The following is a 6,021-nucleotide window of genomic DNA, read 5'->3' as shown; positions in this document are numbered from 1 at the left end:
CAAGGAAGGCTGCTTAGCAGGAAAGGGCCAGCACATTCTGGGATTCCGGACTCAAGGACCAGCAGGGGCTCCCCACCAGATTAGCTCTCTGCTGCCCCCTGCTGCCCCCTGGAGGCAGCCACACTCTCTCTGGCACCTTCCAGGTTTCTTCTAGACCCAGGGGTGGGTAGCTAATTGTGTCTACAACAGGTGAGAGGTGAAACCTTTAGGCTCTACAGATCATCTGGTCTCTGTGGCAACTGCTCAGCGCTGGTGTGGCACAAAGGTAAAAAGTAAATGAATGCATGCAGATGTGTTTAATAAAACTTTACCTATGGGCATTAAAATTTGAACAGCATATAATTTTCACAAGTCATAAAACATCATTTTTGTTTTTTAACCATTTAAAAATGCCAAAATGCAACAAAACAACAACAGAATCAAGCAAACAACTTGATTTTAAAATGGTCAAAGGACTTGAAAAGGTGATTCTTTCCAAAGATAGACAAATGGCTGATGGGCACGTGCAAAGATGCTTAGCCTCTCTAGTAATTAAGGAAAGGCTAAGCAAAGCCACAAAGAGATGCCACCTCACACCTATTAGAATGGCTACTGCCAAAGAAGAAATACATGTGTTGATCAGGACATGGGAAAATAGCAATCTCCGTGGACTATCATGACAATGTGCTGTGGTACACTTGCTGACAGTTACTTAAAAAGTTAAAAATAAATCAATCTCATCTATTCGGCTGAGGAAAGAGGATCGAAAGTTCAAGGTTAACCTTGGCAACTTAATGTGACCCTGTATCAAAATAAAACACAAAAGGGGCCCAGATATAGTTCAGAGGCACAGCATTTGCCTAGAAAGTGTGAGGCTCTGCATTCAAACCCCAGTACTGCAAAAACATGCAAAAATAAAAAATACAACCACCTTAGGACTAGCGATCCCACTTCTGGGTGAGTAGTCTTGCATGGCTTAATGTCAGCTACACTTTCTGAGAAATGCATCATCAGGTGATTTTGTCATTGTGCAAACATCACTGTGTACAACCTCCAAAGTCCAAGCCTCCGTGTTTGGGAAATGCATTTTCAAATTCATACCTGATGAGTTTGTCACGTATATTCTGAATCCAATCCTTCACTGAGCGCATATAGTAAGTGCCAGCCATGTGACTAGACCTTGTGGGAACAGAAATAATGAGGATGCTGTCATTCTCCTGGAAGCTCATAGTACCATGAGCATTAGCAACCTTATTTCCAGGGCATTCAGCCTGTTTAGGAACTTATTGAAATAGAGGCTCAGAGGCCTTCCCACCAGTATTCACCATCATGTAGCCATCCTTTCCTTGTGGCCCCAGTTTGTAAGAGAATCTGGTCACTGCTCAGCACCCCAGACAGAAATTACATCTGTTCAGCACAGCTCAACACATTACTGCCCAGGCTGAGGCAGGACTGTGAGGTCCTACAGGCTTCCTGCCTTCCCATCCCGTGTCCTTCTCCTCCTGGACTTGACTGGACCACATTTCCCAGACCCCTTGTGTTGGGTGTGACTGATTCCAAAATGTGGATCATGAAACTTTCCACTGATGGTCCTCCGTAAGCCCCCTTCCCACGGGAGGCACAGGTTGCGCCTGGCAGAGTCACAGAAGGAAGGACCTAGGCTCCCAAAGCAGTGCATGAAGGACAGATGTCCCAGATCAGAGACACCCATTTGAGCATTGTGTAGATCAGGATTAAACTCTCTGTTTGGACTGAATGTTGGTGTCCCCAAAATTCATACACTGGAACCTGATGATGCGATGCTAAAGGTGGGGATGTGACTGGGTCGTGACAGCTGCACCCACTGAGTGGAACTAGTGTTCTTAAAAAAGGTGCTCATGGGAGCTCCCTGGCCCACCCCCCCCTGGGAGGTGGCGGCAACAGGGCACCAACTATGAAGCTCTCATCAGACACTGAATCTGTCAATGTGTTGACCTTGAGATTCCCAGTCTCCATTATTTAGACTCTGATAATAAGTCACCAAAAATAAGGTGCCTGGCTATAGCAGCCCAAATGGACCAAGGCACTGGGCTGCTGAGATTGGAGGCTTATCCGTAACAGTGGCCAGCATTCCTTAGGTGGAAAGTTGGTGCGAGCTGGGCAGAGTGACCCCAGGCACACACCTGACTTGCAGGCTCTGTGGTGAAGAAGGCACAGGACAAAAAATGGCGAGAGGAGTAAATGCAGAAAGCAAGCATCAGACAGTGGCCAGCCACAGGCCTGCTCTGGGGCCCAGACCTTGGATCCACCACTGAGCCCCCAAGTGGCCCCAGAGGAGCCCCTCACCTTAGTAGCAGTCAAGTGGGGCCCTTGGCCTGTGACCTCACAGAGGTCATGTGAAGTTAAGGTGAAGCCATGGATGCAGGTGCCGGGCCTGGTGCTGGAACCATGTGTGTGTGTGTAGGGTGGACGTGACACCTGTGGGCCGTCACCTGCTACAGGTGAAAACAGCCTGTAGATCAGAGTTCATCAAGAATCTCCAGATCATATGCAAATTCTTGTCTTGGTGACCTTCAGCTCTGCAGCTGGACCAACCTCTGGTCCTAGAGGCTAAAGCCAATGACACCACGGGGAGGAAGGGAAACTGCTCCTGCAGTCCCTGGGACCCTCGTCTACACGGCCTTGCCTTCTCTACTTGCCGCCTCCCTTCCTTTAAATGAATGCATCCACAGGGGGGCTTCTTCGGCCTCCACAGCTCTGTCTTCCACCCTGAATTTTCCTGGGGTGTTTCAGATGGAGGCCATCTACTCCTGGCAACTCTCAGTGGAATGGTGCAAGGCGACATAAAGCTAAGAAAACAGCGAAAAAAACACAGAACACACAGAGTAGTTGTTAAACTGAGGGCGAGACAGCTCTGTGACCTTAAGGGTCAGCTTCCACACTGGAAAGAGCACTAGAAAGAGACCTTGAGCCTTATTTGTCCAGTTCCTCCCAGGTTATGCCCATCTCCAGAGCTACTGTGAGGGGTCTTCCTAGCAGAGCAGAGACAAAGGTCACATGCATTAGGCAATCTATTGCCATGGGAGAGCCATGGATATTTCCCAAGGCCCAACCTAAATCTCCCTGGCTTCATGCCGAGAGGAGATCCTCATGAACTTCACAGGTGGCTTCCTGCACCACACCACTTCCTGGTGCGGGACCTTCTTGGGTGACTCGGCCCCCCCTGAGCCTGTGAGGCAGGGTGGTGCTTCCAAGATCACCCAGGTTCCCTGTGGATTTCACAAGACTGTATTCAGCAGGCTGGCACATCATAGAGACCTTAGCATAGGGTGGTGACATTAGGACCACTTGGACTTTGATCTGGACTATTGATTGTGGCTTTCTGCAAGCCAGCCTTCCTGTGCATGCATACACACACACACACACACACACACACACAACATACAAATACACATATGCACACAAATACATATACATATGCACACACACATATACTTGTATATTCACACACATGTTCACAATCCCACATACACAATCATATACATACACACACACTCACACGTGTACATAGACAAATCCACAGACACATTCACATATTTATCTCACACATGCACATATCTTCACTAGTACTGATGAGCACATACACCCATGTACACACACACACACACACACACACACACACACACACATGAAGATATGCTCACACATACACTCATCCCACTGCCACCAATTGCCCATGAGAACCGAGACTAGTACCATCAAATTGAAATGCCATAAAAGCCATGTGTGTCATTTAAGTTTTCTGGTACCCACACCAAAAAGAAAAAGAAAAAAGAAAACCACACAGGTGACACTCATTTTAATAATACATTTGTTAAACCCAGTGCATCCAAAATATTTCTTCACATGTAATCAATAGTGCCGCAGTCCGGCTGCAGCAATATAACTGGGGGGTGATGAACAACTTGTGAAGACTGATACAGCAGGAGTGGGAGCCATTTATTGTAGGACAGGAGGGGTATATATACATTCCACACAGCTTATCTAATTAACATAAACTCGATACAGCAGTCAACCAATAAGGAATCTCCACACTTAATGGCTCACTGGCGCCACCTCACAAACCACTCCCCCTGGCAAAATGCCAGGCGCCATCCTGATTTGTTTACAGACTCTAACACAATAGCTTCAAAAGATGAATATTATACATTCTTCTATTTCTGTGCCAAGACCTTGAAATCTAGCTGCATTTTACCTCCGGACGTCTCAAGCACTCTGAGCAGCATGGACCTGGGCACTGAGCCTTGGTCGGTGACCTTCCTCCTCTGAGCTTTGCTTCCTTCACCTGCTTGGTGATGGGAATCCATGTGGGCTCCATCTTCCGGCTTCAGCCACCTGCCCCACTGCCCACCCCTGCAGGATGCCTTGGCTTCTGCATTTTGGAGACTTGACCAACACAGATGGCCTCACTCACGTGCCTGTACCCATCTGCTGCTGGCTGCAGTTCTCCTCATGGGGCCTCTCATCCCCCACGGGCTGACTGGGCACATTCTCTAAGAAGCTGCATCCACTTCTCAAGTTGCTTTTCCTACTGTTCTTCTGGCCATGGCCTGAGCCAGGGTGAAGGAATTGTCCTCCAGCACCGGGGTCCAGGCAGGAGAGCCATTGTGGCTTTGTTTGCAGACAGGCCACCAGAGGAACATCCAGGGACCTGCCTGTAAGGGCCTCAGCACAGCATTCACTCATCCCTCCTCCATGGAGCTTCTGAACACCCACCATGGGCCAAGGGCTCTCCAAGAGGCCAGGGATTAGCTGGAGCAACTTGGCAAGCTCAGTTCTGTCCCAGAAGCCATATGCCACTGTAGAGGGCCAGATGGACAGACAAACAGGCAAAGGAAGAGAGTGGAGGGTGAGCACAGAATGCAGAAAATCAAAATGCAGCAATGGGCGAGTGAGCGGAAGGGGAGGAGCTGGCCACATGGCCTTGCAGGTCAAAGAACAGACTAGACCAAGGGCCAGGGGCAGGAGATGGCCCAGCAGGAGGGAGGAAGAGTGAGGAGACTGTTCTCAGGTGCACTGTAGGGAAGGGGTGGGGGGAAGAGTGTGTGACAGGGCCTGGGAGAAGCCACACTTGGGCCACAGCCGGAAACAGGGCTTGGAATACATTCCCAAGCAGTGGGAGGTCTTAAGTCGGAGTGGGGAGATGAGATGTGATTTTCATTTTTTTTTTTTTTGGTTCCCAAGTTTTATTCAAGAACTCTTACAAAATATTCCAGATAAAAGAGTTTTAATCCTCATCTTCCTCCTCCTCTTCATCCTGGTTAATCTGGAAGTAACGTAATTCATAACTCTCTTTGCTGTTAGCGACTACACGCAACCAGTCGCGTATTCTTCTTCAAATACTTTTTGGTGAGATATTTCAAATACCTTTTGGAAAAAGGCACCTCAGATGTTACAGTGATCTTGCTTTTGCTCCTTTCAATGGTCACAACCCCTCCACCAAGATTTCCAGCTTTTCCGTTCACTTTGATTCTCTCTTGGAGAAACTGCTCGAAATTGGCAGCATCCATGATTCCATCTTCTACAGGGTGAGCGCAATCAAGGGTGAATTTCAGAACCTGCTTCTTTTTTTTGCCCCCCTTCACCACAAGCTTTTTCACGGGCGCCATGGCGGCAGCGGAGGCAGAAAGGTGATTTTCATTTTTAAAAGATCATTCCAGATACTGAGTGGAGATGCCATGATAGAGGGGACATGGAACCGTTAGGGGACTGCTGCAGCCACCAGAAGGAAGGACTTGAGCAAGAGCTAGAGCAAGAATGGAGGCTAAATTGGTGGCTAAAGACTGGCTTTGGGGTGGAGTTGAAGGACTTGCTAAGGGCTTGGCTGTGAGAGGGGAGGGAGGGACAAGAATCTCTAAAAATGACCCTGGGTTTGGGGCTCTGGCTGCTGGAGGGCGGTGGGCAGCTGCCTGGAGAAGGGTGGAGGAAGAGCTGGCCCGGAGGTGCCAGTGGGAATCAGAGTTCCCTTTGGGGTTTGTGAGATGGGAGGCGTCACTGGGTTCC

General features: G+C 48.8%; 1 pseudogene; it reads right to left on the bottom strand.

The window, feature by feature from the left end:
- Positions 1-5,172: 5,172 nt before the first annotated feature.
- LOC101958023 (large ribosomal subunit protein eL22 pseudogene) lies at positions 5,173-5,643 on the bottom strand (annotated as a pseudogene).
- Positions 5,644-6,021: the final 378 nt, after the last annotated feature.

The sequence above is a fragment of the Ictidomys tridecemlineatus genome, chromosome 5 (assembly GCF_052094955.1).
Source record: "Ictidomys tridecemlineatus isolate mIctTri1 chromosome 5, mIctTri1.hap1, whole genome shotgun sequence".
Classification (NCBI taxonomy): Eukaryota; Metazoa; Chordata; class Mammalia; order Rodentia; family Sciuridae; genus Ictidomys; species Ictidomys tridecemlineatus.
The sequence above is the reverse complement of the archived record's forward strand: the minus strand, read 5'-3'. Positions and strand labels throughout refer to the sequence as shown.